Source organism: Glycine soja, chromosome 17, assembly GCF_004193775.1.
Source record: "Glycine soja cultivar W05 chromosome 17, ASM419377v2, whole genome shotgun sequence".
NCBI lineage: Eukaryota > Viridiplantae > Streptophyta > Magnoliopsida > Fabales > Fabaceae > Glycine > Glycine soja.
In genome coordinates this window covers 23,766,492-23,779,401 of record NC_041018.1, presented here as the reverse complement: position 1 = coordinate 23,779,401, position 12,910 = coordinate 23,766,492, and positions in this window count along the sequence as shown.

Below are 12,910 nucleotides of genomic sequence, written 5' to 3'. Positions count from 1 at the left end.
ATCGGGTTCACCTTAGCAATAGCGCTGGTAGCGGCAACTGCAACCGCATTGGCTTCCATTATCTTCTTCAGGCTCATCATGGCCTCCATCATTGTGGCCATTTGCTCTTTCATGGCCTCCATGTCGGCCTTCATCTGCTCTTGCACCTCCTCTGCTTCACCCATTACTCTAGCTCTAGCACGAGTTCGGTAAGGGCACCGTAAAGCGTGTTCTTTTCTTTTTTTATAACAATGATTAAGTTCATTTTTTTCAAGGAAAGAATGCAATGAGCAATGCAACCAATGAAAAACATAGATGTATGCAAATGATGCACAGTTGAAGTATTGCGAATTTTTACGCAGGACATGGGGTTGAATCAATTTAGATTTTCAACATGGTCCATGACATCTTTGTCAAGGTGAAACTGGAAGTAACAAGGACATCAACAGTCCTAAATGTGTTTGGCAGTAGACGAGGCAGTGATGTAACCTGATCCATCTTTTGCCCCAATTTTTGCAAGATGGTTACTTCCATACTTCAACTTGACTTGATGAACCTTTTCGTAAAAGCATGAGCTTGGTTCAACCCTATAATCCAAGGAATGAGAATTCTGATCACCAATACTTCGACAACATTTCATAGAGATGAAAGACTCGAGAATACATATGCTATGCATGGAAAATGCAATTATGAAATTAAGATGCCCGAAGAAACATCTTTTCTTAGTTAACCATGCATTAGGTACCATGTTCAATCATTTTGTTTTTAAGTGAAATGGGTTTATGATCCCAAAATGGGTTGCTCATGGTACTGAACATATGCAACTAAGAATGCAATGTGAATTTTCATGCTTCCTTTTTTTGTTTTTATTTTGTAGAGGAAATTGCAAGGATCATGCATGAGTAAACATGAAAACAAATGGTATGCAAAAAACATGTTAGATGCATATGCATGGTGATGAAATGACTTACACAAAATGCAATGCATGAACATGATAAGTGACAAATGCAGGAACAATATGTCAATTACGATGCCATGAAGAGATGCTTATGTGATGCATGATATGAATTCATTTATGGACACGAGAGCCTAGAAAATCATCTCTTCTTACTTGCACATTTGGGGGCGCAATGCCCCATGTGTGCAGTTAAGAAGGTGATATGGACCTTCTGGCTTCCCATGACAAAAGACGAGACCAACATAAAACGCGTGCGTGACGGCATGATGCAAACGCGTAAAAGCGCAACAGGGGGGTGTACACAACATGGCAATATACACAAATAATCATACAGCAAAGGCGTACATGACATTTAGGTTATATGCATGACAATGTTTAAAAGGCACGCAACGTGTTTGCTTCGGGCCCCTATTTTAGGGACCTAAACGGGAGGAACTAAAATGCTTTTAGTGATAACTCCCAAGTTGGTCATATCTCCCTAAACGATTTCTAGAGATATTATCCCCTTCGAAAAACATATTGCGGCAGTAGGGACTACCAGCAACAATATGTTATCAAAGAGAAAAACTCTAGATGAGGGTTCACTATTATCAAGCAAGTCGAAGACCCAACATGATCACAAATTCACCTCCACTCCTTATGTTCCCATGGACCCGAGTATAGGGCCCCTTTTCAACTCACCGTGTGTACAAATAGTGTTGGTGTTTGTGTGCATCAAATGAATAAATATCTATCTCATGCATACAATTCAAAAACACACTAAAAGCATCAAAGATTTATATACAAGAACGTAAGAGAAATTAAGGAAACCGACAAAAGAGGAAGTCATGATATTACACGAGATTAGAAGACCTATGTCGCAACCTACCCTTCGGCGGGAGGGCGACGCGTGACTCGCGGGATGCGTGTTCCACGAAAGGAATACGCGCGGAGTCGCCACCAACGTTTATTTGAGGAAAACGTCGGAAAAACCGGAAAAGACGCGATCTACGAACTTTTAAGTGAAAGGTTCGGGAGTTGTATTTACGCACGGGGAAGGTATTAGCACCCCATACGTCCGCCCCAAGGGACGGCAGCCTTTAATCGAATGTGCAAACATGACTTTGATTTTTTATGTTCCCTTTTTATGTCTCTATATCCTTTATACCCTTTTTATATTTTCTCTTTTTGTAGTCGACAAGGGTGTTTCCCTTTGCTCCTACGTATTCCTCAATTTGGGATGAGAAAATCAGACCTACGTAGTTCTTTTTTTATCAAGTGATTCTTTTTTACTTAAGTGGTGATCATTTTAAGGCGTTGGACCTTAAAAATGATCCATTTTACTTAGTGAGAAATTGAGATGACAAACTTCAAAAGCCTATTTTTGTGGACGAGCTTGACTAGGCGAATTGATTTTAGCCTTTAGTTTCACTTTAGTTATTAATCAATTCGATTAAGAATGAGAAATCCCAAAGAGAAAACGTCCGATTGATTTTCCGCTTTATTTTACTAAAAGATGTCTTTTTGACTATTATATTATTTTTTTACCTCTTTTTGATTTCCAACGTGGTTACGGCACGACCGAACGGTCGGAATTTATTTTAACCGAAGTTAATGGATAATACAATTCAAACGTTCGGCGGAAATTTATTTTGTTTTTAAGTTAAGCGAGAAATGACTTAAGTAAAATGGCTTAAGCACGTCAACAGGGGGTATAAAAAGTAAACAAAACGAGAATAAAAATGCACGAAACACAGTGTGGACCACTACGGGTACATAGAATGAATCGAAAAGCTTGGTTCGAGGTACTTACCGTTGAAGATCGAAGAACGATGAAGAACGAATGAAGAACGTCGAAGAACGGTTGAAACCTTTGCGAGATTCCTCACGGAAAACGTTACGGAAACGTTTCGGAAGCGCCTCGGCTTAGATTTTCTTCACGGAAACAATTTTTCCAAGCAAATTCGAAAGAGAGAGAAGTGCCTAAGGGGCTGAACCCCTTCCTTCTTCACTTCCTCCCCTATTTATAGCAAAATAGGGGAGGTGGTTGCCGCCCAGCTTGCCCAGGCGAGCAGGGTTGCTTCCTCCAGAAGCAACCGCCTTCTGGAGGAATATTCCTGAGGGCCCAAGTGGGCCCGGGTGCTATTTGCACCCCCATTTTTACTAAGTACACCCCCCTCTGCTGTTTTTTGGTGATTCTTTTTTCGTAAAGTTACGGAAACTTACGAATTTCGTAACGATACTTGTTTTCTTTCCGTAATGTTACGGAACCTTGCGGATTACATAATCATCCCCTTTTTGACTTACGGAATGTTACGGAACCTCACTTAATTATGCAACGATGCTTCCATTTGATTTCCGGTGTGTCACGGAAACTTACGGATTGTGCATCAATATTTTTTTTGGTTTTTCGGCATGTCCTGGAATTTCACAAATTGCCTAATGATGGATGCCAAGCACCTCACAAGGACCAAAGAAAGGTCGCATGTCATCAAGAAAAGGTCCCCGGACGAAATTAGGGTATGACAGTTGCCCCTCTTTACTTGTCTTTTATTGGAGATAAAAGGAAAGTAAAGATAAGACACTAATTTCGTTCCTCTCGATTTGACGAGAGTCGCGGGTGACCATAAAATCTCCACATGCAAATGACTTGTTGTTCCCAAAATTTCACAAATTGCCTAATGATGGGTGCCAAGCACCTCACAAGGACCAAAGAATGGTCGCATGTCATCAAGCAAAGGTACCCGAACGAAAATTAGTGTACGACACTAATTTTGCTCCTCTCGGTTGACGAGAGTCGCGGGTGACCATGACTTGTCGTTCCCGGATTTTCACAAATTGCCTAATGATGGGAGCCAAGCACCTCACAAGGACCAAAGAAAGGTCGCATGTCATCAAGCAAAGGTACCCAGACGAAAATTAGTGTATGACACTAATTTCGCTCCTCTCGGTTGACGAGAGTCGCGGGTGACCATGAAATTTCCACATGTAAATGACTTGTTGTTCCCGGAGGAACAAAAGGTGCAGAAGACTATGTCAGCCTCTGCATGCTATCAAGCGTTCTGTCTTACAGATAGCAAAAAAATGTTTATACGGATAACCGCTCGGGTATTTCCGCGTATCATCGGGCCCGCCGCCTCTGGATGATACAAGGGTGCAGAATGACCAAATTTGGTCTCTGCTTGTCATCGGGCCCGCCGCCTCTGGATGACAAAAGGGTGCGGATAACCGTAAGGTATCTCCGCGTATCATCGGGCCCGCCGCCTCTGGATGATACAAGGGTGCAAAATGACCAAACTTGGTCTCTGCTTGTCATCGGGCCCGCCGCCTCTGGATGACAAAAGGGTGCGGATAACCGTAAGGTATCTCCGCGTATCATCGGGCCCGCCGCCTCTGGATGATACAAGGGTGCAGAATGACCAAACTTGGTCTCTGCTTGTCATCGGGCCCGCCGCCTCTGGATGACAAAAGGGTGCGGATAACCGTAAGGTATCTCCGCGTATCATCGGGCCCGCCGCCTCTGGATGATACAAGGGTGCAAAATGACCAAACTTGGTCTCTGCTTGTCATCGGGCCCGCCGCCTCTGGATGACAAAAGGGTGCGGATAACCGTAAGGTATCTCCGCGTATCATCGGGCCCGCCGCCTCTGGATGATACAAGGGTGCAGAATGACCAAATTTGGTCTCTGCTTGTCATCGGGCCCGCCGCCTCTGGATGACAAAAGGGTGCGGATAACCGTAAGGTATCTCCGCGTATCATCGGGCCCGCCGCCTCTGGATGATACAAGGGTGCAAAATGACCAAACTTGGTCTCTGCTTGTCATCGGGCCCGCCGCCTCTGGATGACAAAAGGGTGCGGATAACCGTAAGGTATCTCCGCGTATCATCGGGCCCGCCGCCTCTGGATGATACAAGGGTGCAGAATGACCAAACTTGGTCTCTGCTTGTCATCGGGCCCGCCGCCTCTGGATGACAAAAGGGTGCGGATAACCGTAAGGTATCTCCGCGTATCATCGGGCCCGCCGCCTCTGGATGACAAAAGGGTGCGGATAACCGTAAGGTATCTCCGCGTATCATCGGGCCCGCCGCCTCTGGATGATACAAGGGTGCAGAATGACCAAACTTGGTCTCTGCTTGTCATCGGGCCCGCCGCCTCTGGATGACAAAAGGGTGCGGATAACCGTAAGGTATCTCCGCGTATCATCGGGCCCGCCGCCTCTGGATGATACAAGGGTGCATGTCACATGACCTCAGGGTCAGTATGACAAAGATTATGGGGCGGCCGACAAAAGCAAGGCTCTTGCTCCTACGTATCCTCCAATGAGGAATTCAGACCTACGTAGTTCTTGATAACTTGTGAGACTTGAAAAGTCTCCATCGGAAAATGCTGACATCTCCGGAAAGGGGGCAGATGACCATATTGGTCTCTGCTCGTGAATCACACTTGGGGTCACTGAATGACGAGGTGCGGATAACCGTAAGGTGTCTCCGCGGGCTACCAGCTCTTGAGTCATGGCAACAAAAGGCGGTGTGGTCGACAAAAGCGAGGCTCTTGCTCCTACGTATCCTCCAATGAGGAACTCAGACCTACGTAGTTCTGGATAACTTGTGAGATTTGAAAAAGTCTCGGTGTTTTCTCCACTAAAATGCAAACATGCTTTAGCAAGGAGACAAATATTCCAACTGATTTAGAGCAGCATATGCTTTTTTGAGTGAAAAACAATGCGTCTACCGGGGAAGGGGAGTCTGCTGATGAAATCTCCCATAACCATAAATGAGATTTTGGATGTTAGCATTTCGTTTCTAAATGATCATTTAGAGGAAACACTGGGTTCGACAAAAATAGAAGAAATCCACTCAAAGTGTATCAATCTCGCACAGGTAAGTGTTTCATCCTAATTCCGAACCATAGATATGTCATGACTTGACTTTGCAAATTATTTCCTATCAAATCAAAAATTACAGGCGTGATCATGGATCAATAGGGCTTCCCTTGGGAATGGGTTCTTTTGGTGGTTTCTTCTTTCGGCTTTTGTGTGTTTTTGGCTTTTGATTTTTCTGGCTTTTTTCTTTTTCTGTTTTTGTTTAGTGCGGGGCGAGAAAAAAAAAGTCGCTAGCGCACGGGATTTTGGTTGGTAATCAAAGGGAGAAGACTATTTTAGGTCGTGGTTCCCTTTCCTTCTTTTTTCGTTCATTTGGTGACAATTCTGTATTGTTCAGATATTGTCCGGTCCAAAGACCTCTCTGCATATTCCTTCTGTTTTTCCTTAGATCCCCGATCAGGGGCTTTCTTTCCTCCTTCTTCTTCTTCTTCTTTTTTTTTTTTTTTTTTTTTTTTTTTTTTACTTTCTCCCATTCTTTGATTGGGAATTTCCTTTCTTTTCTTTTTGCTTTCTCCCACTCTTTGATTGGGGAATTTTCCTTCTTTTCTTTTTTTGCTTTCTCTTTGATTGGAAATCTTCCTTCTTTCCCTTTTTGCTTTCTCTTTGATTGGAAATTTTCCTTCTTTCCTTTTTTGCTTCCGAGGGTAAGGATTATAGTGAGTCATGATTTTGGCTCAAGGTTTGTAGAATGGCTAGACATGATACATGTCGGGGTTTGGTTTGGCTCAAGGATAAAAGGGGTGCCCCACATTATTTCCATGACACAAATGCAAAAATGATGATTTGGAAACTTTATGCAAAACTGGTCATGCATGCACCTATGCGGACACTCAAGTGTCAAATTTTTATGGTCATGTGATGCTAGGGCTCAGGATTCATTTCCTCTATTTTAGTCAACCCAATGTTTCCAAAATATGTTCTTTTATCCATTTGTGCATTCATCCAAGTCCATTTCGGGCGTCCGAGAAAATTTTCACAGCATTCACCTTTCAGGTGTATACACATTTTTTCAAAAACTAGTTATGATCAGTGAATTTTTTCAAAGAAAAGTTGGAAGTCATCTCTTTTCAAAAGCATATCGGTTTTTCAGCTAAACAACTTATTTTTCTTTTTTCTCTCTTTTTTTTCTTCTTTTTTTTTATTTGTTTATTTCTTTTTCTTGTTTGTTTTTTTTTTTTCTTCTCTTTTTTTTCATGAGGTATTTTGCTATATACATGCATATCCAAGGTATCTTGCTACCTAAACATACATATATATGTTTTGTAAGGTATTTTTGCTATATACATGCATATCCAAGGTATCTTTCTACCTAAACATACATATATATTTTGTGAAGTATTTTTTGTTTACATACATGCATATCTAAGGTATCTTTCTACCTAAACATACATATATATATTTTGTGAAGTGTTTTTTGTTTACATACATGCATATCTAAGGTATTTTTCTACCTAAACATACATATATATATATTTTGTGAAGTGTTTTTTTGTTTACATACATGCATATCTAAGGTATTTTCACTACCTAAACATACATATATATGTTTTGTAAGGTATGACTACCTTCCGAGCTTGCGCTTGTTTTTAAATCCCCAGGATCATGAGCAACTAGGTGCATCCTACTATAAAAAGTGATCAAATAACAAGCATAGATTCAAAAGGTACTAGGTTGCCTCCTAGTAGCGCTTCTTTAACGTCTTTAGCTGGACGCCTTATGACTTGTCGGTCACTGACCTAGTACTTTCCTTACCTTTGGCTTTGGACTTGGTTGCCTATTGGTCGGCCATGTGTCGTAGGCAATACTCAAACCTTTTTGTGGATGAGCAGAGGTGAACTCCAAAGGTGGTGGCGGTGCGTCTATTGCCCGCTACCGACCATCCCCAGGCTGCTGTGGTGTTTTGCCCTGCGCCTGCCTGGAGACGCAGTACTTCTTGATGAAAGCTCGATTAGTAGGGGGCCTGATGCCCTTGCTGGAGGTGACAGGTACTCCGCAGAACTGACAGAGACCCGTAATTAGAGCTTGACAACTCCAAGACCCTGTTGGACTTCTTCGGGTCCACTGGGTGTCTTGCAGGCGCGATCCCTGCAAATAATAGATGAAATCAGAAATCAGTTGAGCGATGTGTATACTTACCTATGATGATGTGACCTTGTCGGGGGGGGGGGGGGTACGAGCACCCTGTAGGACTGATAGAGGCCCGTAACCAGAGCTGGAAACCCCAGGGCCCTGTTGGACTTTTCCGGGTCCACTGGGTGTCTCTTGGGTGCGATCCCTGCAAACAATAGATGGTATCAGAAATCAGTTGAACTATATGCATACTTACCCATGTTGGGACGACACAGACCAACTGATACTTTTGCAGGGGGAGATTGGCATTGCGGTCGCTGGGCAGAATGTTGCTAAGTAGCAATGTCATCTATATCTGTGTAAGAGTGGTCATGTTAGTGCGCATGATCCGCACTCGTCTTTTTGCAGCGGCACGGGTGAAATCTTGCCCCGGTATGCATAGTAGCTGTGTGATAGCCTCCCTCTCTGGTTGTGCTTGCACAGTTGGCCCTCCTCCAATATCAGGGGGGGCCCAGGAACCGTTAAAAGGAAACTACTGGTCCCTTAACCGGGAGTGCAAGTCTCGGTTAAGCATTTAAGGATAGAGGACCTTAAATTATCTTAAGGTGTGGATATGGAGCCCACTGAAAGTGAGGACGCGTAGCCCTCTAAAGGCGAGGGCGTGTAGCCTTCTGAAGGTGAGGACGTGCAGTCCTCTGAAGGCGAGGACGTGTAGTCCTCTGGAGGTGAGGGCGTGCAGCCCTCTGATGGTGAGGACGTGTAGTCCTCTCAAGGCGAGGGCGTGTAGCCCTCTGAAAGTGAGGACGTGTGGTCCTCTAAAGGTGAGGGCGTGTAGCCCTACGAAGGTGAGGACATGCAGTTCTCTGATGGCGAGGGCGTGTAGCCCTCTGAAGGTAAGGACATGCAGTCCTCTGAAGGTGAGGACATGCAGTCCTCTGATGGCGAGGGCGTGTAGCCCTCTGAAGGTGAGGATGTGTAGCCCTCTAAAGGCGAGGACATGTAGTCCTCTAGAGGTGAGGGCGTGCAGCCCTCTGATGGTGAGGACGTGTAGTCCTCTCAAGGCGAGGACGTGTAGTCCTCTCAACGGTGAGGGTAACTAGTACCCAAGGTGAGGGCGTGTAGCCCTCTCAAGGCGAGGACATGTAGTCCTCTGGAGGCGAGGACGTGTAGTCCCCTCAACGGTGAGGGTAACTAGTACCCAAGGTGAGGGCGTGTAGCCCTCTCAAGGCGAGGACATGTAGTCCTCTAGAGGTGAGGGCGTGCAGCCCTCTGATGGCGAGGACATGTAGTCCTCTAGGCGAGGGCGTGTAGCCCTCTGAAAGTGAGGACGTGTGGTCCTCTAAAGGTGAGGGCGTGTAGCCCTACGAAGGTGAGGACAGGTAGTCCTCTGGAGGTGAGGGCGTGCAGCCCTCTGATGGCAAGGACATGAAGTCCTCTGATGGCGAGGACATGTAGTCCTCTGATGGCGAGGACATGTAGTCCTCTCAAGGCGAGGACGTGTAGTCCTCTAAAGGTGATAGGTACAAGTACCCAAGGGTCCACCCTTATGAGAAAGCAAGAGATCGACTCATCGAGAGGGCCGGTCATCCCAAATCCATAAGATTTGGACATTAGATGTAGGAAATCTATGTAGTTAACATAATTTTTGGGGATGCAGATGCATGCAACCTTTGTCGTGAAATTTTGGTAAATGCAGACTTCATATGAAACAATGCAATGTAATGGAAAGTTGTACAATGTTCATGACATTCTTTCCCTATTTTGTGATTTTGATTTTGATTTAATTTTTTTTTTTTGGAAAACACAGATTGACTGTCCTTTTGAAAGAGCTGATAATTCATGCAACCTCATCCTATCTTTTTTGCAAATCTCTCCGGGAACTCCCTCAGAGTGTGTGTTCTGTTTGATTTAGTCACTTGACCATTTTGGAGTGACGGCAATGGAGTCGTTTGATGTTTGATCAATCCATTGAAAACCTAGGGTTTGTCCCCCCTTTTCTTTTTCTTGTTTAAAAACATCGACAGGTGAGAACTTTTGATCTGCCCCTATGTTCACTTGAGGCTCATGCACGATGCCCCTCATTGCCCCAGTGTAAGGCTTTGAGGTACCAATCGTTGTCTTTCGTCATGACCTTGTAGGAGGGAACCTATTGGGTGAGAACTTCTAATCTGCCCCTAGGTTCACTTGAGGCTCATGCACGGTGCCCCTCATTGCCCCAGTGTAAGGCTTTGAGGTACCAATCGTTGTCTTTCGTCATGGCCTTGTAGGAGGGAACCTATTGGGTGAGAACTTCTAATCTGCCCCTAGGTTCGCTTGAGGTTTTTGCATGGTGCCTTTCGTTGCCCCAGTGTAGGGCTTAGAGGTACCAAGTGTTGTCTTGTCTTCACGACCTCGTAGTGAGGAAGAATGAAAGAAGCAGTTGATTCTTGCAAAAAGAATTTTCCAAGGACGAGAAATAGTTGAAGGATCTTTCAGTTGATGGATTAAGTCAAATGACTCCTATGTAGAAGCAAGATGTTTTGATGTCTTGATGATGCCAAAGGATCAAATGCTTCTAAGTTTTATTCAAGACAAGAATCCGAGAAAGTCAAGATATATTATCAAGTTTGATCTCTTAGAATCTTTAGGAAGAAGTTTCCAAATTGAAACAAACAAAAGGTTTGACCAAAGAATTCTATCATTTCAAATTGAGATTTGCTCTCTGGTAATCGATTACCATTAGTTGAAAATATTTTAATTCAAATTTTTAAAACCTGTAATCGATTACATAAGTCTTGTAATTGATTACCAGAGGGGATTTTCAGAAAATAATTTCCAAGAGACATATCTATTCAAATGTTTTATGAACGGCCATTCAAATGTTTTAAAGAGAGTTTTTATTGCCCAAACAGTTTTATCCTCTCGAAAGATCAAGAGTATTTCTGAACTGAAATGTCTTATCCTCTCAAAAAGATTCCTTGGTCAACCACTTGCATATTCAATAAGGAATTTTGATTGGTCTTCATTGTACAATCTATCCCTTTTAAGAGAGATTTCTTCTTCTCTTCTTCTTACTTCTGAAAAGGGATTAAGAGACTGAGAGTCTCTTGTTGTAGAGGATTCTTGAACACAAGGGAAGGGTTGTCCCTATGTGCATTGTTAATCCGAAAAGAGAGAGTGAAAGTTTAATTGGGGAATAATATTCGTATCTTAATTCAATCCCCTCTTCTTCTCAAGGTAACTGAGGCCATTTGTCCAACATCCTATTCTTGATAACTCACTTCTCTCTAAAAAGACAAAATGAGGTCACATGAACGTCTATATTTTTACTTGAAAACACAGTCAATCAAATGCCTTTTTATTTTTTATTTTGAAACTTATTTGTTTTGAACTTTGCTCGTTGTTTTACGGCACCCCCACCAACATGCAAGACGAGTAATCTCTGATTGAACAGTCTTGGAAGTCAACACTCAGGAGCGCAGGTCGCTTGAGCAAATAGACCAATGGCTTGCACCCACATTCCGGTGAAAGTTGAATAAGCAAACATGCGTTTGTGAGAGGATGAGGGACAAAGATATCAACTTTATCCATTTCATTTAACATTGTAGCTGTGGTTTACAATAATGGCATAAACTTGGAAACCCTGATGAGTCATTAGGGACACCTAACAACAGCTTTCAAAATTGCCCCATGTGTGGCATTTATTGTCAATGTCAGGATTTACACGCAATTCTCCTCAAATTTCAGCCAGCCCGTATCAATTAGACTTCACACTTTATGCTTCGGGGTCATACAATGCTCAATGGAATGCCCCAGGGCTCCTCCACGATAAGCACACGTTGCGTTCGAGTCGTATTCTCGGAGAAATGGAGGTTGATGAACCTTGGCTAGGGTTATGGCTACCATTGAATTATCAAGTAGATATGGGATCAAGTTTAGCATATGACAACGGAATTTGGGGTGAACCCTACAGGCTTTTTGCTGCAAAATTCCTTTTTGTTGGTGTTTTTTTTTGGTTTGTGCTAAAGGTGGTCTTCGTCATTGGAAGTGCGGTAGACAGACTTTGTGGTTGATTTAGGGATGGCCTTTGTGGATAACTGGGTGGTGGGGTAAGGAGGAGGTTTGTTATTGGCTGAGTAATGACATTGTTGGGTTGGTGGGAAACTTGGCCGTATAGGAATGGCAGTCACAGCATGGGTTTCTCCCTCTTTCTCACCCTCTTCATTTGCCCCAGTTTTCTCAGTCGTCCTAGTAGGATGATCAAATTTGCCTCTTTTCGGATCCACTTCGATCTTTTTGCTGGCGAAGACCAAATCTGTAAAACTTGAAGGTGTGTAACCCACCATTTTTTTCATAGTAGAACACCGGTCACGTGTCTACTATCATTGTGATAATCTCTTTCTCTGTTTTTGGGGGTGCTACTTGAGTTGCCAAGTCTCTCCATCTTTGGGCGTATTCTTTGAAAGATTCGTGCCCCCTTTTTGCACACTTTTTGTAGTTGCATCCTATCCGGAGCCATATCAGAATTGTACTGACACTGCTTAATGAAGGCAACCATTAGGTCCTTCCAAGAATGGACTCAAGAAGGTTCCTAAGTTAGTATACCAGGCGACAGTTGTCCTAGTAAGACTTTCTCAGGAAAAATGTATCAGCAGTTTCTCATCTTTTGCGTATGCCCCCATCTTCCGACAGTACATCTTTAGATGGTTCTTGGAGCGAGTAGTCCCCTTGTACTTGTCAAAGTCCAGCACCTTGAACTTGGGAATGACCATGTTTGGGTATTAGGAACAACTTTTCTAGGTTAGCAAAGGCATAATCTTCACCTCCTTCAATGGCCCTGAGCCTTTCCTTTAGATGATCCGTCTTTCCCTTTTCGGCCATAGTAGGAGGGGCTCTTCCCACCGCAAAATGCAATGGTTATGGTTGTGGGCGAAACTGAGGGCTCTCCAAAGTGTTTTCAAAGGGTATACCACCAACTGCTTGCCCTTCAGTGGCATATCCGAGCCAAGGCTCGAAGTCAGCTAGATTGTGGTGGGGAATTTCATGTGTCTCCCCATGGTTT